General features: G+C 44.3%; 5 non-coding genes across 5 annotated transcripts; all 5 read left to right on the top strand.

The window, feature by feature from the left end:
• Window positions 1-3,383: 3,383 nt before the first annotated feature.
• LOC142190738 (U1 spliceosomal RNA) lies at window positions 3,384-3,543 on the top strand. Its single transcript, XR_012714417.1, has one exon. It is a non-coding gene; the product is annotated as a U1 spliceosomal RNA (small nuclear RNA).
• Window positions 3,544-7,415: 3,872 nt separating this feature from the next.
• Window positions 7,416-7,579, top strand: LOC142190711 (U1 spliceosomal RNA). Its single transcript, XR_012714392.1, has one exon. It is a non-coding gene; the product is annotated as a U1 spliceosomal RNA (small nuclear RNA).
• Window positions 7,580-11,445: 3,866 nt separating this feature from the next.
• Window positions 11,446-11,609, top strand: LOC142190672 (U1 spliceosomal RNA). Its single transcript, XR_012714355.1, has one exon. It is a non-coding gene; the product is annotated as a U1 spliceosomal RNA (small nuclear RNA).
• Window positions 11,610-15,476: 3,867 nt separating this feature from the next.
• On the top strand, window positions 15,477-15,636 carry LOC142190739 (U1 spliceosomal RNA). Its single transcript, XR_012714418.1, has one exon. It is a non-coding gene; the product is annotated as a U1 spliceosomal RNA (small nuclear RNA).
• A 3,872-nt stretch (window positions 15,637-19,508) lies between these two features.
• LOC142190712 (U1 spliceosomal RNA) lies at window positions 19,509-19,672 on the top strand. Its single transcript, XR_012714393.1, has one exon. It is a non-coding gene; the product is annotated as a U1 spliceosomal RNA (small nuclear RNA).
• Window positions 19,673-21,911: the final 2,239 nt, after the last annotated feature.

Raw genomic sequence — 21,911 nt, forward strand, 5'->3', positions numbered from 1 at the left:
CTGGCAGTCAGTATAAAACCCTGGATCAACGTGTCCTTAAAATCTAGAGACCATAACCCATTATATTTTTCTCTTCAAGAAAGGCATCCAGGCCCACTTTGAACTTGTTCAGTGAATCCGCCATCACCACTTCCTGGGGCAGAGACTTCCAGAGCCTCGCTGTTCTTACTGTGAAGAATCCCCTTCTATGTTTCTGGTGAAACCTTCTCTCCTCCATACGTAGTGGATGTCCTCTTGTCACTGTCACTGGCCTAGGAGTAAAAAGATCCTTAGAAAGTTCTTTGTATTGTCTCTTCATGTATTTGTACATTGTTATTAGATCTCCCCGTAGACGTCTTTTCTCTAAGCTGAATAACCCCAAGTTTGTTAATCTATCGTTGTACTCCAGTCCACCCATTCCCCTAATCATTTTGGTTGCCCGTCTTTGCACTTTTTCAAGTTCACGTATGTCTTTCTTGTATATCGGGGCCCAAAATTGTGCACAATATTCTAAGTGTGGCCGTACCAGTGATTTGTATAGAGGCATAACTATGTCCTTGTCATGAGAATCTAGACCTCTTTTGATGCATCCCATAATTTTATTTGCCTTGGCAGCAGCTGCCTGACACTGGTCATTAAAGGTAAGCTTGCTGTCCACCAAAATCCCTAAGTCTTTTTCATTGACAGTCTTACCCAGTAATTTACTATTTAGTACATAGTCATACATTTTATTACGTCGCCCAAAGTGCATTACTTTACATTTGTCAACATTAAACTTCATTTGCCAAGTCTCCGCCCATGCTTCCAGTTTCCTTAGATCCCCTTGTAATATTCTACTATCCTCCTCATTATTGATTACCCTACAAAGTTTAGTATCATCTGCAAATATAGACACCCTGCTTTGTAAACCCTCTACCAGGTCATTAATAAAGATGTTAAACAAGAGAGGACCTAATACTGACCCCTGCGGCACCCCACTGGTGACTGTGGCCCCGTCTGAATATTTACCATTAACAAGTACCCTCTGTTTCCTATCAGTGAGCCAGTTGCTAACCCAAATGCATATGTTTCCCCCCCAGTCCCAACAATCTCATTTTGCATCCCAACCGTTTATCTGGAACAGTATCAAAAGCCTTTGAAAAGTCCAGGTACACCACGTCTACTGCATTAGCCATGTCCAGTCTTGAACTGACCTCCTCATAGAAGCTGATCAGATTAGTCTGACAGGACCGATTCCTCATAAACCCATGCTGATTGGGTGTTATAAGATTATTTACATTGAGATACCCCAGGATAGCATCTCTTAGAAAGCCCTCAAATATCTTTCCCACCACAGAAGTTAAACTTACTGGCCTATAGTTTCCAGGTTCCCTTTTACACCCCTTTTTGAAAATTGGCACCACATTTGCTATTCGCCAATCCTGTGGAACAGACCCAGTCATTACTGAATCCTTAAATATTAGATACAAGGGTCTATCTATGACCATGCTTAATTCCCTCAGAACTCGGGGGTGTATACCATCTGGACCGGGCGATTTCTCTATTTTAGTGTTTTGCAGGCGGCGCTGCACTTCTTCCTGGGTTAAGCAGGTGACATTTAATTGAGAGTTAACATTACCCCTAATCATGTTGCCGGCCAATGGATATTCTTGTGTAAACACTGTAGAGAAGAAGGCATTTAATACTTGTGCTCTTTCCTCATCCTCCTCCACCATTACACCCAGATTATTTTTGAGAGTGCCGACATTGTCAGTTTTTATTCTCTTATTATTTATGTAATTGAAGAATAATTTTGGATTACTTTTACTTTCCTTGGCAATTTTTCTCTCAGCCTCAATCTTCGCCTCCTTTATTTGTTTTTTGCACAATTTATTTTTCTCTGTTATAGTTTTTTAATGCTGTGTCGCTACTCTCTTGTTTTAGTACTTTAAATGCTTCCTTTTTATCCCTCATTGCATTCTGTACTGTTTTAGTTAGCCATATTGGTTTTCTATGATTTCTAGCCCGCTTATTCCCATAGGGTATGTGTTTTCTAGTGCTCTTATTTAGTATATTTTTGAAGATGTCCCATTTAGTTTGTGTTCCCGTCACGTTGAGGACATTGTCCCAGTTTATGCTGCTAGGCTCCTCTCTCAGCTGGTTAAAATTTGCCTTCCTGAAGTTTAGTGTTTTTGTACCCCCTCTAATGAACGTCTTCTTAATGTGTACAAGAAAACTTATTCTGTTATGGTCACTATTACCCAGATGTCCCCCAACCTCCACTTTTGATAGTGTGTCAGGTTCATTTGTTAAAATTAGGTCTAAAAGGGCCTGGCCTCTTGTTGGGTCCTGCACTAGTTGCGATAGGTAATTGTCTTTTATTACTGACAAGAACCTGCTCCCTTTGTTGGATCTGCAGGTTTCTGCCTCCCAGTTGATATCTGGGTAGTTGAAATCCCCCATAATAATGACTTTATTCTGCTTTGCGGCCTCATCTATTTGTTTTATTAGTACATTTTCAGCTTCTTCCATTATATTTGGAGATTTATAACAAACCCCTATCAGTATTTTATTATTTTTTGTTCCTCCCGTAATCTCCACCCATAAGGACTCCACATAATCATTTTCCTCCCAGATGTCCTCACGCAGGACTGGCTTAAGGCCGTTTTTTACGTATAAGCAAACCCCTCCCCCTTTCTTATTTGTACGCTCCTTTCTAAACATACTGTACCCTTGTTTATTTACAGCCCAGTCATAGCTAGAGTCCAGCCATGTCTCACTTACCCCCCACCATGTCATAATTGTCTTCCAACATCATCACTTCTAGTTCCTCCATCTTGTTAGTAAGACTTCGGGCATTCGTATGCATACATTTCATAGATTTATCTTCCCTACTCTTCCACTGCCTACTGACTGCTCTAACCCGACCCCCTGCTCCACCCCCAGTTTCAGTATCTAGCCCTCTTTCCATTACTACACTATCTTGCCCTCTACATGTTACCCTCTCCCCCCAGTACCTAGTTTAAACACTCCTCCAACCGTCTAGCCATCTTCTCTTCTAATTCTAATGAGCCATCCCGGCTTAAGTAAACCAAAGGCACGCAGCTGCCTCGTGCCTGACTCTGCTGCCCAGCCGGAGCTCGGTTTCTGGAAGCCGCCACCCATTCGCCCCCTCCCCTTTCGTTTTATGCTAATGCCCTTGCTGCACTGCATCTTGGAAATGCCTAGCCGGGAACATTTGAATGCAGGCAGCGGGGTGTCGGGGCGAGGAATGGAGCGCAGCCTGTGCTACGGCCGCCTACCGAGGAAAACGCATGCGGTGTGGCATTGCACCATGCGGACCTCTGTTGGCCAAGGGCCAATGCCTCCCCAATGCGGCAGGGCTGCGGGGGAGGGGCGCTGGCCTAGCAGTCGGTGAATAACTCATACTTACCTGGCAGGGGAGATACCATGATCATGAAGGTGGTTCTCCCAGGGTGAGGCTCATCCATTGCACTCCGGGTGTGCTGATTCTAATGACCCAAATGTGGGAAACTCGACTGCATAATTTGTGGTAGTGGGGGACTGCGTTCGCGCTTTCCCCTGATTTTCTCTGGTTGAAAGACAGTGCTCGTTCCTTGCTTCCTCTCGCTTGCTAGTTTGTTGCTCGATGCTGCGTACCTGTGCAGTACACTCAGATGGTTAGACTATCGCAACCGGGTTGCTGGCAGAGAGGCACGCTGCTGCTGCTGCTGCCGCCGCTGCCACAGTGTAAGCAAAGCATTCCAGGTGGCCTTTGTCTCCCTCTAGTGGATGAGCGACAGTCCACTCATTCAGTCACACCGTTGGAACGTTAGAGTTTCAACTGTTATGGTGATGCAGCAAGTTCTCCGCTTCAGGCCTGAACCCGCCGCTTTCCATACCTGCCATTCATAGTTACATAGTAGATGAAGTTGGATAAAGACATGAGTCCATCAAGTCCAACCTATAGCCATACAATCCCCTACAGTGTTGATCCAGGGGAAGGCAAAAACCCCCATGAGGCTCATGCCAATTGCCCTATTTCAGAGGAAAAAATTCCTTCCCGACTCCAAATCTGGCAGTCAGTATAAAACCCTGGATCAACGTGTCCTTAAAATCTAGAGACCATAACCCATTATATTTTTCTCTTCAAGAAAGGCATCCAGGCCCACTTTGAACTTGTTCAGTGAATCCGCCATCACCACTTCCTGGGGCAGAGACTTCCAGAGCCTCGCTGTTCTTACTGTGAAGAATCCCCTTCTATGTTTCTGGTGAAACCTTCTCTCCTCCATACGTAGTGGATGTCCTCTTGTCACTGTCACTGGCCTAGGAGTAAAAAGATCCTTAGAAAGTTCTTTGTATTGTCTCTTCATGTATTTGTACATTGTTATTAGATCTCCCCGTAGACGTCTTTTCTCTAAGCTGAATAACCCCAAGTTTGTTAATCTATCGTTGTACTCCAGTCCACCCATTCCCCTAATCATTTTGGTTGCCCGTCTTTGCACTTTTTCAAGTTCACGTATGTCTTTCTTGTATATCGGGGCCCAAAATTGTGCACAATATTCTAAGTGTGGCCGTACCAGTGATTTGTATAGAGGCATAACTATGTCCTTGTCATGAGAATCTAGACCTCTTTTGATGCATCCCATAATTTTATTTGCCTTGGCAGCAGCTGCCTGACACTGGTCATTAAAGGTAAGCTTGCTGTCCACCAAAATCCCTAAGTCTTTTTCATTGACAGTCTTACCCAGTAATTTACTATTTAGTACATAGTCATACATTTTATTACGTCGCCCAAAGTGCATTACTTTACATTTGTCAACATTAAACTTCATTTGCCAAGTCTCCGCCCATGCTTCCAGTTTCCTTAGATCCCCTTGTAATATTCTACTATCCTCCTCATTATTGATTACCCTACAAAGTTTAGTATCATCTGCAAATATAGACACCCTGCTTTGTAAACCCTCTACCAGGTCATTAATAAAGATGTTAAACAAGAGAGGACCTAATACTGACCCCTGCGGCACCCCACTGGTGACTGTGGCCCCGTCTGAATATTTACCATTAACAAGTACCCTCTGTTTCCTATCAGTGAGCCAGTTGCTAACCCAAATGCATATGTTTCCCCCCAGTCCCAACAATCTCATTTTGCATCCCAACCGTTTATCTGGAACAGTATCAAAAGCCTTTGAAAAGTCCAGGTACACCACGTCTACTGCATTAGCCATGTCCAGTCTTGAACTGACCTCCTCATAGAAGCTGATCAGATTAGTCTGACAGGACCGATTCCTCATAAACCCATGCTGATTGGGTGTTATAAGATTATTTACATTGAGATACCCCAGGATAGCATCTCTTAGAAAGCCCTCAAATATCTTTCCCACCACAGAAGTTAAACTTACTGGCCTATAGTTTCCAGGTTCCCTTTTACACCCCTTTTTGAAAATTGGCACCACATTTGCTATTCGCCAATCCTGTGGAACAGACCCAGTCATTACTGAATCCTTAAATATTAGATACAAGGGTCTATCTATGACCATGCTTAATTCCCTCAGAACTCGGGGGTGTATACCATCTGGACCGGGCGATTTCTCTATTTTAGTGTTTTGCAGGCGGCGCTGCACTTCTTCCTGGGTTAAGCAGGTGACATTTAATTGAGAGTTAACATTACCCCTAATCATGTTGCCGGCCAATGGATATTCTTGTGTAAACACTGTAGAGAAGAAGGCATTTAATACTTGTGCTCTTTCCTCATCCTCCTCCACCATTACACCCAGATTATTTTTGAGAGTGCCGACATTGTCAGTTTTTATTCTCTTATTATTTATGTAATTGAAGAATAATTTTGGATTACTTTTACTTTCCTTGGCAATTTTTCTCTCAGCCTCAATCTTCGCCTCCTTTATTTGTTTTTTGCACAATTTATTTTTCTCTGTTATAGTTTTTTAATGCTGTGTCGCTACTCTCTTGTTTTAGTACTTTAAATGCTTCCTTTTTATCCCTCATTGCATTCTGTACTGTTTTAGTTAGCCATATTGGTTTTCTATGATTTCTAGCCCGCTTATTCCCATAGGGTATGTGTTTTCTAGTGCTCTTATTTAGTATATTTTTGAAGATGTCCCATTTAGTTTGTGTTCCCGTCACGTTGAGGACATTGTCCCAGTTTATGCTGCTAGGCTCCTCTCTCAGCTGGTTAAAATTTGCCTTCCTGAAGTTTAGTGTTTTTGTACCCCCTCTAATGAACGTCTTCTTAATGTGTACAAGAAAACTTATTCTGTTATGGTCACTATTACCCAGATGTCCCCCAACCTCCACTTTTGATAGTGTGTCAGGTTCATTTGTTAAAATTAGGTCTAAAAGGGCCTGGCCTCTTGTTGGGTCCTGCACTAGTTGCGATAGGTAATTGTCTTTTATTACTGACAAGAACCTGCTCCCTTTGTTGGATCTGCAGGTTTCTGCCTCCCAGTTGATATCTGGGTAGTTGAAATCCCCCATAATAATGACTTTATTCTGCTTTGCGGCCTCATCTATTTGTTTTATTAGTACATTTTCAGCTTCTTCCATTATATTTGGAGATTTATAACAAACCCCTATCAGTATTTTATTATTTTTTGTTCCTCCCGTAATCTCCACCCATAAGGACTCCACATAATCATTTTCCTCCCAGATGTCCTCACGCAGGACTGGCTTAAGGCCGTTTTTTACGTATAAGCAAACCCCTCCCCCTTTCTTATTTGTACGCTCCTTTCTAAACATACTGTACCCTTGTTTATTTACAGCCCAGTCATAGCTAGAGTCCAGCCATGTCTCACTTACCCCCCACCATGTCATAATTGTCTTCCAACATCATCACTTCTAGTTCCTCCATCTTGTTAGTAAGACTTCGGGCATTCGTATGCATACATTTCATAGATTTATCTTCCCTACTCTTCCACTGCCTACTGACTGCTCTAACCCGACCCCCTGCTCCACCCCCAGTTTCAGTATCTAGCCCTCTTTCCATTTCTACACTATCTTGCCCTCTACATGTTACCCTCTCCCCCCAGTACCTAGTTTAAACACTCCTCCAACCGTCTAGCCATCTTCTCTTCTAATTCTAATGAGCCATCCCGGCTTAAGTAAACCAAAGGCACGCAGCTGCCTCGTGCCTGACTCTGCTGCCCAGCCGGAGCTCGGTTTCTGGAAGCCGCCACCCATTCGCCCCCTCCCCTTTCGTTTTATGCTAATGCCCTTGCTGCACTGCATCTTGGAAATGCCTAGCCGGGAACATTTGAATGCAGGCAGCGGGGTGTCGGGGCGAGGAATGGAGCGCAGCCTGTGCTACGGCCGCCTACCGAGGAAAACGCATGCGGTGTGGCATTGCACCATGCGGACCTCTGTTGGCCAAGGGCCAATGCCTCCCCAATGCGGCAGGGCTGCGGGGGAGGGGCGCTGGCCTAGCAGTCGGTGAATAACTCATACTTACCTGGCAGGGGAGATACCATGATCATGAAGGTGGTTCTCCCAGGGTGAGGCTCATCCATTGCACTCCGGGTGTGCTGACCCCTGTGATTTCCCCAAATGCGGGAAACTCGACTGCATAATTTGTGGTAGTGGGGGACTGCGTTCGCGCTTTCCCCTGATTTTCTCTGGTTGAAAGACAGTGCTCGTTCCTTGCTTCCTCTCGCTTGCTAGTTTGTTGCTCGATGCTGCGTACCTGTGCAGTACACTCAGATGGTTAGACTATCGCAACCGGGTTGCTGGCAGAGAGGCACGCTGCTGCTGCCGCCGCTGCCACAGTGTAAGCAAAGCATTCCAGGTGGCCTTTGTCTCCCTCTAGTGGATGAGCGACAGTCCACTCATTCAGTCACACCGTTGGAACGTTAGAGTTTCAACTGTTATGGTGATGCAGCAAGTTCTCCGCTTCAGGCCTGAACCCGCCGCTTTCCATACCTGCCATTCATAGTTACATAGTAGATGAAGTTGGATAAAGACATGAGTCCATCAAGTCCAACCTATAGCCATACAATCCCCTACAGTGTTGATCCAGGGGAAGGCAAAAACCCCCATGAGGCTCATGCCAATTGCCCTATTTCAGAGGAAAAAATTCCTTCCCGACTCCAAATCTGGCAGTCAGTATAAAACCCTGGATCAACGTGTCCTTAAAATCTAGAGACCATAACCCATTATATTTTTCTCTTCAAGAAAGGCATCCAGGCCCACTTTGAACTTGTTCAGTGAATCCGCCATCACCACTTCCTGGGGCAGAGACTTCCAGAGCCTCGCTGTTCTTACTGTGAAGAATCCCCTTCTATGTTTCTGGTGAAACCTTCTCTCCTCCATACGTAGTGGATGTCCTCTTGTCACTGTCACTGGCCTAGGAGTAAAAAGATCCTTAGAAAGTTCTTTGTATTGTCCCTTCATGTATTTGTACATTGTTATTAGATCTCCCCGTAGACGTCTTTTCTCTAAGCTGAATAACCCCAAGTTTGTTAATCTATCGTTGTACTCCAGTCCACCCATTCCCCTAATCATTTTGGTTGCCCGTCTTTGCACTTTTTCAAGTTCACGTATGTCTTTCTTGTATATCGGGGCCCAAAATTGTGCACAATATTCTAAGTGTGGCCGTACCAGTGATTTGTATAGAGGCATAACTATGTCCTTGTCATGAGAATCTAGACCTCTTTTGATGCATCCCATAATTTTATTTGCCTTGGCAGCAGCTGCCTGACACTGGTCATTAAAGGTAAGCTTGCTGTCCACCAAAATCCCTAAGTCTTTTTCATTGACAGTCTTACCCAGTAATTTACTATTTAGTACATAGTCATACATTTTATTACGTCGCCCAAAGTGCATTACTTTACATTTGTCAACATTAAACTTCATTTGCCAAGTCTCCGCCCATGCTTCCAGTTTCCTTAGATCCCCTTGCAATATTCTACTATCCTCCTCATTATTGATTACCCTACAAAGTTTAGTATCATCTGCAAATATAGACACCCTGCTTTGTAAACCCTCTACCAGGTCATTAATAAAGATGTTAAACAAGAGAGGACCTAATACTGACCCCTGCGGCACCCCACTGGTGACTGTGGCCCCGTCTGAATATTTACCATTAACAAGTACCCTCTGTTTCCTATCAGTGAGCCAGTTGCTAACCCAAATGCATATGTTTCCCCCCAGTCCCAACAATCTCATTTTGCATCCCAACCGTTTATCTGGAACAGTATCAAAAGCCTTTGAAAAGTCCAGGTACACCACGTCTACTGCATTAGCCATGTCCAGTCTTGAACTGACCTCCTCATAGAAGCTGATCAGATTAGTCTGACAGGACCGATTCCTCATAAACCCATGCTGATTGGGTGTTATAAGATTATTTACATTGAGATACCCCAGGATAGCATCTCTTAGAAAGCCCTCAAATATCTTTCCCACCACAGAAGTTAAACTTACTGGCCTATAGTTTCCAGGTTCCCTTTTACACCCCTTTTTGAAAATTGGCACCACATTTGCTATTCGCCAATCCTGTGGAACAGACCCAGTCATTACTGAATCCTTAAATATTAGATACAAGGGTCTATCTATGACCATGCTTAATTCCCTCAGAACTCGGGGGTGTATACCATCTGGACCGGGCGATTTCTCTATTTTAGTGTTTTGCAGGCGGCGCTGCACTTCTTCCTGGGTTAAGCAGGTGACATTTAATTGAGAGTTAACATTACCCCTAATCATGTTGCCGGCCAATGGATATTCTTGTGTAAACACTGTAGAGAAGAAGGCATTTAATACTTGTGCTCTTTCCTCATCCTCCTCCACCATTACACCCAGATTATTTTTGAGAGTGCCGACATTGTCAGTTTTTATTCTCTTATTATTTATGTAATTGAAGAATAATTTTGGATTACTTTTACTTTCCTTGGCAATTTTTCTCTCAGCCTCAATCTTCGCCTCCTTTATTTGTTTTTTGCACAATTTATTTTTCTCTGTTATAGTTTTTTAATGCTGTGTCGCTACTCTCTTGTTTTAGTACTTTAAATGCTTCCTTTTTATCCCTCATTGCATTCTGTACTGTTTTAGTTAGCCATATTGGTTTTCTATGATTTCTAGCCCGCTTATTCCCATAGGGTATGTGTTTTCTAGTGCTCTTATTTAGTATATTTTTGAAGATGTCCCATTTAGTTTGTGTTCCCGTCACGTTGAGGACATTGTCCCAGTTTATGCTGCTAGGCTCCTCTCTCAGCTGGTTAAAATTTGCCTTCCTGAAGTTTAGTGTTTTTGTACCCCCTCTAATGAACGTCTTCTTAATGTGTACAAGAAAACTTATTCTGTTATGGTCACTATTACCCAGATGTCCCCCAACCTCCACTTTTGATAGTGTGTCAGGTTCATTTGTTAAAATTAGGTCTAAAAGGGCCTGGCCTCTTGTTGGGTCCTGCACTAGTTGCGATAGGTAATTGTCTTTTATTACTGACAAGAACCTGCTCCCTTTGTTGGATCTGCAGGTTTCTGCCTCCCAGTTGATATCTGGGTAGTTGAAATCCCCCATAATAATGACTTTATTCTGCTTTGCGGCCTCATCTATTTGTTTTATTAGTACATTTTCAGCTTCTTCCATTATATTTGGAGATTTATAACAAACCCCTATCAGTATTTTATTATTTTTTGTTCCTCCCGTAATCTCCACCCATAAGGACTCCACATAATCATTTTCCTCCCAGATGTCCTCACGCAGGACTGGCTTAAGGCCGTTTTTTACGTATAAGCAAACCCCTCCCCCTTTCTTATTTGTACGCTCCTTTCTAAACATACTGTACCCTTGTTTATTTACAGCCCAGTCATAGCTAGAGTCCAGCCATGTCTCACTTACCCCCCACCATGTCATAATTGTCTTCCAACATCATCACTTCTAGTTCCTCCATCTTGTTAGTAAGACTTCGGGCATTCGTATGCATACATTTCATAGATTTATCTTCCCTACTCTTCCACTGCCTACTGACTGCTCTAACCCGACCCCCTGCTCCACCCCCAGTTTCAGTATCTAGCCCTCTTTCCATTTCTACACTATCTTGCCCTCTACATGTTACCCTCTCCCCCCAGTACCTAGTTTAAACACTCCTCCAACCGTCTAGCCATCTTCTCTTCTAATTCTAATGAGCCATCCCGGCTTAAGTAAACCAAAGGCACGCAGCTGCCTCGTGCCTGACTCTGCTGCCCAGCCGGAGCTCGGTTTCTGGAAGCCGCCACCCATTCGCCCCCTCCCCTTTCGTTTTATGCTAATGCCCTTGCTGCACTGCATCTTGGAAATGCCTAGCCGGGAACATTTGAATGCAGGCAGCGGGGTGTCGGGGCGAGGAATGGAGCGCAGCCTGTGCTACGGCCGCCTACCGAGGAAAACGCATGCGGTGTGGCATTGCACCATGCGGACCTCTGTTGGCCAAGGGCCAATGCCTCCCCAATGCGGCAGGGCTGCGGGGGAGGGGCGCTGGCCTAGCAGTCGGTGAATAACTCATACTTACCTGGCAGGGGAGATACCATGATCATGAAGGTGGTTCTCCCAGGGTGAGGCTCATCCATTGCACTCCGGGTGTGCTGACCCCTGCGATTTCCCCAAATGCGGGAAACTCGACTGCATAATTTGTGGTAGTGGGGGACTGCGTTCGCGCTTTCCCCTGATATTCTCTGGTTGAAAGACAGTGCTCGTTCCTTGCTTCCTCTCGCTTGCTAGTTTGTTGCTCGATGCTGCGTACCTGTGCAGTACACTCAGATGGTTAGACTATCGCAACCGGGTTGCTGGCAGAGAGGCACGCTGCTGCTGCCGCCGCTGCCACAGTGTAAGCAAAGCATTCCAGGTGGCCTTTGTCTCCCTCTAGTGGATGAGCGACAGTCCACTCATTCAGTCACACCGTTGGAACGTTAGAGTTTCAACTGTTATGGTGATGCAGCAAGTTCTCCGCTTCAGGCCTGAACCCGCCGCTTTCCATACCTGCCATTCATAGTTACATAGTAGATGAAGTTGGATAAAGACATGAGTCCATCAAGTCCAACCTATAGCCCTACAATCCCCTACAGTGTTGATCCAGGGGAAGGCAAAAACCCCCATGAGGCTCATGCCAATTGCCCTATTTCAGAGGAAAAAATTCCTTCCCGACTCCAAATCTGGCAGTCAGTATAAAACCCTGGATCAACGTGTCCTTAAAATCTAGAGACCATAACCCATTATATTTTTCTCTTCAAGAAAGGCATCCAGGCCCACTTTGAACTTGTTCAGTGAATCCGCCATCACCACTTCCTGGGGCAGAGACTTCCAGAGCCTCGCTGTTCTTACTGTGAAGAATCCCCTTCTATGTTTCTGGTGAAACCTTCTCTCCTCCATACGTAGTGGATGTCCTCTTGTCACTGTCACTGGCCTAGGAGTAAAAAGATCCTTAGAAAGTTCTTTGTATTGTCTCTTCATGTATTTGTACATTGTTATTAGATCTCCCCGTAGACGTCTTTTCTCTAAGCTGAATAACCCCAAGTTTGTTAATCTATCGTTGTACTCCAGTCCACCCATTCCCCTAATCATTTTGGTTGCCCGTCTTTGCACTTTTTCAAGTTCACGTATGTCTTTCTTGTATATCGGGGCCCAAAATTGTGCACAATATTCTAAGTGTGGCCGTACCAGTGATTTGTATAGAGGCATAACTATGTCCTTGTCATGAGAATCTAGACCTCTTTTGATGCATCCCATAATTTTATTTGCCTTGGCAGCAGCTGCCTGACACTGGTCATTAAAGGTAAGCTTGCTGTCCACCAAAATCCCTAAGTCTTTTTCATTGACAGTCTTACCCAGTAATTTACTATTTAGTACATAGTCATACATTTTATTACGTCGCCCAAAGTGCATTACTTTACATTTGTCAACATTAAACTTCATTTGCCAAGTCTCCGCCCATGCTTCCAGTTTCCTTAGATCCCCTTGTAATATTCTACTATCCTCCTCATTATTGATTACCCTACAAAGTTTAGTATCATCTGCAAATATAGACACCCTGCTTTGTAAACCCTCTACCAGGTCATTAATAAAGATGTTAAACAAGAGAGGACCTAATACTGACCCCTGCGGCACCCCACTGGTGACTGTGGCCCCGTCTGAATATTTACCATTAACAAGTACCCTCTGTTTCCTATCAGTGAGCCAGTTGCTAACCCAAATGCATATGTTTCCCCCCCAGTCCCAACAATCTCATTTTGCATCCCAACCGTTTATCTGGAACAGTATCAAAAGCCTTTGAAAAGTCCAGGTACACCACGTCTACTGCATTAGCCATGTCCAGTCTTGAACTGACCTCCTCATAGAAGCTGATCAGATTAGTCTGACAGGACCGATTCCTCATAAACCCATGCTGATTGGGTGTTATAAGATTATTTACATTGAGATACCCCAGGATAGCATCTCTTAGAAAGCCCTCAAATATCTTTCCCACCACAGAAGTTAAACTTACTGGCCTATAGTTTCCAGGTTCCCTTTTACACCCCTTTTTGAAAATTGGCACCACATTTGCTATTCGCCAATCCTGTGGAACAGACCCAGTCATTACTGAATCCTTAAATATTAGATACAAGGGTCTATCTATGACCATGCTTAATTCCCTCAGAACTCGGGGGTGTATACCATCTGGACCGGGCGATTTCTCTATTTTAGTGTTTTGCAGGCGGCGCTGCACTTCTTCCTGGGTTAAGCAGGTGACATTTAATTGAGAGTTAACATTACCCCTAATCATGTTGCCGGCCAATGGATATTCTTGTGTAAACACTGTAGAGAAGAAGGCATTTAATACTTGTGCTCTTTCCTCATCCTCCTCCACCATTACACCCAGATTATTTTTGAGAGTGCCGACATTGTCAGTTTTTATTCTCTTATTATTTATGTAATTGAAGAATAATTTTGGATTACTTTTACTTTCCTTGGCAATTTTTCTCTCAGCCTCAATCTTCGCCTCCTTTATTTGTTTTTTGCACAATTTATTTTTCTCTGTTATAGTTTTTTAATGCTGTGTCGCTACTCTCTTGTTTTAGTACTTTAAATGCTTCCTTTTTATCCCTCATTGCATTCTGTACTGTTTTAGTTAGCCATATTGGTTTTCTATGATTTCTAGCCCGCTTATTCCCATAGGGTATGTGTTTTCTAGTGCTCTTATTTAGTATATTTTTGAAGATGTCCCATTTAGTTTGTGTTCCCGTCACGTTGAGGACATTGTCCCAGTTTATGCTGCTAGGCTCCTCTCTCAGCTGGTTAAAATTTGCCTTCCTGAAGTTTAGTGTTTTTGTACCCCCTCTAATGAACGTCTTCTTAATGTGTACAAGAAAACTTATTCTGTTATGGTCACTATTACCCAGATGTCCCCCAACCTCCACTTTTGATAGTGTGTCAGGTTCATTTGTTAAAATTAGGTCTAAAAGGGCCTGGCCTCTTGTTGGGTCCTGCACTAGTTGCGATAGGTAATTGTCTTTTATTACTGACAAGAACCTGCTCCCTTTGTTGGATCTGCAGGTTTCTGCCTCCCAGTTGATATCTGGGTAGTTGAAATCCCCCATAATAATGACTTTATTCTGCTTTGCGGCCTCATCTATTTGTTTTATTAGTACATTTTCAGCTTCTTCCATTATATTTGGAGATTTATAACAAACCCCTATCAGTATTTTATTATTTTTTGTTCCTCCCGTAATCTCCACCCATAAGGACTCCACATAATCATTTTCCTCCCAGATGTCCTCACGCAGGACTGGCTTAAGGCCGTTTTTTACGTATAAGCAAACCCCTCCCCCTTTCTTATTTGTACGCTCCTTTCTAAACATACTGTACCCTTGTTTATTTACAGCCCAGTCATAGCTAGAGTCCAGCCATGTCTCACTTACCCCCCACCATGTCATAATTGTCTTCCAACATCATCACTTCTAGTTCCTCCATCTTGTTAGTAAGACTTCGGGCATTCGTATGCATACATTTCATAGATTTATCTTCCCTACTCTTCCACTGCCTACTGACTGCTCTAACCCGACCCCCTGCTCCACCCCCAGTTTCAGTATCTAGCCCTCTTTCCATTACTACACTATCTTGCCCTCTACATGTTACCCTCTCCCCCCAGTACCTAGTTTAAACACTCCTCCAACCGTCTAGCCATCTTCTCTTCTAATTCTAATGAGCCATCCCGGCTTAAGTAAACCAAAGGCACGCAGCTGCCTCGTGCCTGACTCTGCTGCCCAGCCGGAGCTCGGTTTCTGGAAGCCGCCACCCATTCGCCCCCTCCCCTTTCGTTTTATGCTAATGCCCTTGCTGCACTGCATCTTGGAAATGCCTAGCCGGGAACATTTGAATGCAGGCAGCGGGGTGTCGGGGCGAGGAATGGAGCGCAGCCTGTGCTACGGCCGCCTACCGAGGAAAACGCATGCGGTGTGGCATTGCACCATGCGGACCTCTGTTGGCCAAGGGCCAATGCCTCCCCAATGCGGCAGGGCTGCGGGGGAGGGGCGCTGGCCTAGCAGTCGGTGAATAACTCATACTTACCTGGCAGGGGAGATACCATGATCATGAAGGTGGTTCTCCCAGGGTGAGGCTCATCCATTGCACTCCGGGTGTGCTGATTCTAATGACCCAAATGTGGGAAACTCGACTGCATAATTTGTGGTAGTGGGGGACTGCGTTCGCGCTTTCCCCTGATTTTCTCTGGTTGAAAGACAGTGCTCGTTCCTTGCTTCCTCTCGCTTGCTAGTTTGTTGCTCGATGCTGCGTACCTGTGCAGTACACTCAGATGGTTAGACTATCGCAACCGGGTTGCTGGCAGAGAGGCACGCTGCTGCTGCTGCTGCCGCCGCTGCCACAGTGTAAGCAAAGCATTCCAGGTGGCCTTTGTCTCCCTCTAGTGGATGAGCGACAGTCCACTCATTCAGTCACACCGTTGGAACGTTAGAGTTTCAACTGTTATGGTGATGCAGCAAGTTCTCCGCTTCAGGCCTGAACCCGCCGCTTTCCATACCTGCCATTCATAGTTACATAGTAGATGAAGTTGGATAAAGACATGAGTCCATCAAGTCCAACCTATAGCCATACAATCCCCTACAGTGTTGATCCAGGGGAAGGCAAAAACCCCCATGAGGCTCATGCCAATTGCCCTATTTCAGAGGAAAAAATTCCTTCCCGACTCCAAATCTGGCAGTCAGTATAAAACCCTGGATCAACGTGTCCTTAAAATCTAGAGACCATAACCCATTATATTTTTCTCTTCAAGAAAGGCATCCAGGCCCACTTTGAACTTGTTCAGTGAATCCGCCATCACCACTTCCTGGGGCAGAGACTTCCAGAGCCTCGCTGTTCTTACTGTGAAGAATCCCCTTCTATGTTTCTGGTGAAACCTTCTCTCCTCCATACGTAGTGGATGTCCTCTTGTCACTGTCACTGGCCTAGGAGTAAAAAGATCCTTAGAAAGTTCTTTGTATTGTCCCTTCATGTATTTGTACATTGTTATTAGATCTCCCCGTAGACGTCTTTTCTCTAAGCTGAATAACCCCAAGTTTGTTAATCTATCGTTGTACTCCAGTCCACCCATTCCCCTAATCATTTTGGTTGCCCGTCTTTGCACTTTTTCAAGTTCACGTATGTCTTTCTTGTATATCGGGGCCCAAAATTGTGCACAATATTCTAAGTGTGGCCGTACCAGTGATTTGTATAGAGGCATAACTATGTCCTTGTCATGAGAATCTAGACCTCTTTTGATGCATCCCATAATTTTATTTGCCTTGGCAGCAGCTGCCTGACACTGGTCATTAAAGGTAAGCTTGCTGTCCACCAAAATCCCTAAGTCTTTTTCATTGACAGTCTTACCCAGTAATTTACTATTTAGTACATAGTCATACATTTTATTACGTCGCCCAAAGTGCATTACTTTACATTTGTCAACATTAAACTTCATTTGCCAAGTCTCCGCCCATGCTTCCAGTTTCCTTAGATCCCCTTGTAATATTCTACTATCCTCCTCATTATTGATTACCCTACAAAGTTTAGTATCATCTGCAAATATAGACACCCTGCTTTGTAAACCCTCTACCAGGTCATTAATAAAGATGTTAAACAAGAGAGGACCTAATACTGACCCCTGCGGCACCCCACTGGTGACTGTGGCCCCGTCTGAATATTTACCATTAACAAGTACCCTCTGTTTCCTATCAGTGAGCCAGTTGCTAACCCAAATGCATATGTTTCCCCCCAGTCCCAACAATCTCATTTTGCATCCCAACCGTTTATCTGGAACAGTATCAAAAGCCTTTGAAAAGTCCAGGTACACCACGTCTACTGCATTAGCCATGTCCAGTCTTGAACTGACCTCCTCATAGAAGCTGATCAGATTAGTCTGACAGGACCGATTCCTCATAAACCCATGCTGATTGGGTGTTATAAGATTATTTACATTGAGATACCCCAGGATAGCATCTCTTAGAAAGCCCTCAAATATCTTTCCCACCACAGAAGTTAAACTTACTGGCCTATAGTTTCCAGGTTCCCTTTTACACCCCTTTTTGAAAATTGGCACCACATTTGCTATTCGCCAATCCTGTGGAACAGACCCAGTCATTACTGAATCCTTAAATATTAGATACAAGGGTCTATCTATGACCATGCTTAATTCCCTCAGAACTCGGGGGTGTATACCATCTGGACCGGGCGATTTCTCTATTTTAGTGTTTTGCAGGCGGCGCTGCACTTCTTCCTGGGTTAAGCAGGTGACATTTAATTGAGAGTTAACATTACCCCTAATCATGTTGCCGGCCAATGGATATTCTTGTGTAAACACTGTAGAGAAGAAGGCATTTAATACTTGTGCTCTTTCCTCATCCTCCTCCACCATTACACCCAGATTATTTTTGAGAGTGCCGACATTGTCAGTTTTTATTCTCTTATTATTTATGTAATTGAAGAATAATTTTGGATTACTTTTACTTTCCTTGGCAATTTTTCTCTCAGCCTCAATCTTCGCCTCCTTTATTTGTTTTTTGCACAATTTATTTTTCTCTGTTATAGTTTTTTAATGCTGTGTCGCTACTCTCTTGTTTTAGTACTTTAAATGCTTCCTTTTTATCCCTCATTGCATTCTGTACTGTTTTAGTTAGCCATATTGGTTTTCTATGATTTCTAGCCCGCTTATTCCCATAGGGTATGTGTTTTCTAGTGCTCTTATTTAGTATATTTTTGAAGATGTCCCATTTAGTTTGTGTTCCCGTCACGTTGAGGACATTGTCCCAGTTTATGCTGCTAGGCTCCTCTCTCAGCTGGTTAAAATTTGCCTTCCTGAAGTTTAGTGTTTTTGTACCCCCTCTAATGAACGTCTTCTTAATGTGTACAAGAAAACTTATTCTGTTATGGTCACTATTACCCAGATGTCCCCCAACCTCCACTTTTGATAGTGTGTCAGGTTCATTTGTTAAAATTAGGTCTAAAAGGGCCTGGCCTCTTGTTGGGTCCTGCACTAGTTGCGATAGGTAATTGTCTTTTATTACTGACAAGAACCTGCTCCCTTTGTTGGATCTGCAGGTTTCTGCCTCCCAGTTGATATCTGGGTAGTTGAAATCCCCCATAATAATGACTTTATTCTGCTTTGCGGCCTCATCTATTTGTTTTATTAGTACATTTTCAGCTTCTTCCATTATATTTGGAGATTTATAACAAACCCCTATCAGTATTTTATTATTTTTTGTTCCTCCCGTAATCTCCACCCATAAGGACTCCACATAATCATTTTCCTCCCAGATGTCCTCACGCAGGACTGGCTTAAGGCCGTTTTTTACGTATAAGCAAACCCCTCCCCCTTTCTTATTTGTACGCTCCTTTCTAAACATACTGTACCCTTGTTTATTTACAGCCCAGTCATAGCTAGAGTCCAGCCATGTCTCACTTACCCCCCACCATGTCATAATTGTCTTCCAACATCATCACTTCTAGTTCCTCCATCTTGTTAGTAAGACTTCGGGCATTCGTATGCATACATTTCATAGATTTATCTTCCCTACTCTTCCACTGCCTACTGACTGCTCTAACCCGACCCCCTGCTCCACCCCCAGTTTCAGTATCTAGCCCTCTTTCCATTTCTACACTATCTTGCCCTCTACATGTTACCCTCTCCCCCCAGTACCTAGTTTAAACACTCCTCCAACCGTCTAGCCATCTTCTCTTCTAATTCTAATGAGCCATCCCGGCTTAAGTAAACCAAAGGCACGCAGCTGCCTCGTGCCTGACTCTGCTGCCCAGCCGGAGCTCGGTTTCTGGAAGCCGCCACCCATTCGCCCCCTCCCCTTTCGTTTTATGCTAATGCCCTTGCTGCACTGCATCTTGGAAATGCCTAGCCGGGAACATTTGAATGCAGGCAGCGGGGTGTCGGGGCGAGGAATGGAGCGCAGCCTGTGCTACGGCCGCCTACCGAGGAAAACGCATGCGGTGTGGCATTGCACCATGCGGACCTCTGTTGGCCAAGGGCCAATGCCTCCCCAATGCGGCAGGGCTGCGGGGGAGGGGCGCTGGCCTAGCAGTCGGTGAATAACTCATACTTACCTGGCAGGGGAGATACCATGATCATGAAGGTGGTTCTCCCAGGGTGAGGCTCATCCATTGCACTCCGGGTGTGCTGACCCCTGTGATTTCCCCAAATGCGGGAAACTCGACTGCATAATTTGTGGTAGTGGGGGACTGCGTTCGCGCTTTCCCCTGATTTTCTCTGGTTGAAAGACAGTGCTCGTTCCTTGCTTCCTCTCGCTTGCTAGTTTGTTGCTCGATGCTGCGTACCTGTGCAGTACACTCAGATGGTTAGACTATCGCAACCGGGTTGCTGGCAGAGAGGCACGCTGCTGCTGCTGCTGCCGCCGCTGCCACAGTGTAAGCAAAGCATTCCAGGTGGCCTTTGTCTCCCTCTAGTGGATGAGCGACAGTCCACTCATTCAGTCACACCGTTGGAACGTTAGAGTTTCAACTGTTATGGTGATGCAGCAAGTTCTCCGCTTCAGGCCTGAACCCGCCGCTTTCCATACCTGCCATTCATAGTTACATAGTAGATGAAGTTGGATAAAGACATGAGTCCATCAAGTCCAACCTATAGCCATACAATCCCCTACAGTGTTGATCCAGGGGAAGGCAAAAACCCCCATGAGGCTCATGCCAATTGCCCTATTTCAGAGGAAAAAATTCCTTCCCGACTCCAAATCTGGCAGTCAGTATAAAACCCTGGATCAACGTGTCCTTAAAATCTAGAGACCATAACCCATTATATTTTTCTCTTCAAGAAAGGCATCCAGGCCCACTTTGAACTTGTTCAGTGAATCCGCCATCACCACTTCCTGGGGCAGAGACTTCCAGAGCCTCGCTGTTCTTACTGTGAAGAATCCCCTTCTATGTTTCTGGTGAAACCTTCTCTCCTCCATACGTAGTGGATGTCCTCTTGTCACTGTCACTGGCCTAGGAGTAAAAAGATCCTTAGAAAGTTCTTTGTATTGTCCCTTCATGTATTTGTACATTGTTATTAGATCTCCCCGTAGACGTCTTTTCTCTAAGCTGAATAACCCCAAGTTTGTTAATCTATCGTTGTACTCCAGTCCACCCATTCCCCTAATCATTTTGGTTGCCCGTCTTTGCACTTTTTCAAGTTCACGTATGTCTTTCTTGTATATCGGGGCCCAAAATTGTGCACAATATTCTAAGTGTGGCCGTACCAGTGATTTGTATAGAGGCATAACTATGTCCTTGTCATGAGAATCTAGACCTCTTTTGATGCATCCCATAATTTTATTTGCCTTGGCAGCAGCTGCCTGACACTGGTCATTAAAGGTAAGCTTGCTGTCCACCAAAATCCCTAAGTCTTTTTCATTGACAGTCTTACCCAGTAATTTACTATTTAGTACATAGTCATACATTTTATTACGTCGCCCAAAGTGCATTACTTTACATTTGTCAACATTAAACTTCATTTGCCAAGTCTCCGCCCATGCTTCCAGTTTCCTTAGATCCCCTTGCAATATTCTACTATCCTCCTCATTATTGATTACCCTACAAAGTTTAGTATCATCTGCAAATATAGACACCCTGCTTTGTAAACCCTCTACCAGGTCATTAATAAAGATGTTAAACAAGAGAGGACCTAATACTGACCCCTGCGGCACCCCACTGGTGACTGTGGCCCCGTCTGAATATTTACCATTAACAAGTACCCTCTGTTTCCTATCAGTGAGCCAGTTGCTAACCCAAATGCATATGTTTCCCCCCAGTCCCAACAATCTCATTTTGCATCCCAACCGTTTATCTGGAACAGTATCAAAAGCCTTTGAAAAGTCCAGGTACACCACGTCTACTGCATTAGCCATGTCCAGTCTTGAACTGACCTCCTCATAGAAGCTGATCAGATTAGTCTGACAGGACCGATTCCTCATAAACCCATGCTGATTGGGTGTTATAAGATTATTTACATTGAGATACCCCAGGATAGCATCTCTTAGAAAGCCCTCAAATATCTTTCCCACCACAGAAGTTAAACTTACTGGCCTATAGTTTCCAGGTTCCCTTTTACACCCCTTTTTGAAAATTGGCACCACATTTGCTATTCGCCAATCCTGTGGAACAGACCCAGTCATTACTGAATCCTTAAATATTAGATACAAGGGTCTATCTATGACCATGCTTAATTCCCTCAGAACTCGGGGGTGTATACCATCTGGACCGGGCGATTTCTCTATTTTAGTGTTTTGCAGGCGGCGCTGCACTTCTTCCTGGGTTAAGCAGGTGACATTTAATTGAGAGTTAACATTACCCCTAATCATGTTGCCGGCCAATGGATATTCTTGTGTAAACACTGTAGAGAAGAAGGCATTTAATACTTGTGCTCTTTCCTCATCCTCCTCCACCATTACACCCAGATTATTTTTGAGAGTGCCGACATTGTCAGTTTTTATTCTCTTATTAT

This window comes from Leptodactylus fuscus, chromosome 1, assembly GCF_031893055.1.
Source record: "Leptodactylus fuscus isolate aLepFus1 chromosome 1, aLepFus1.hap2, whole genome shotgun sequence".
NCBI lineage: Eukaryota > Metazoa > Chordata > Amphibia > Anura > Leptodactylidae > Leptodactylus > Leptodactylus fuscus.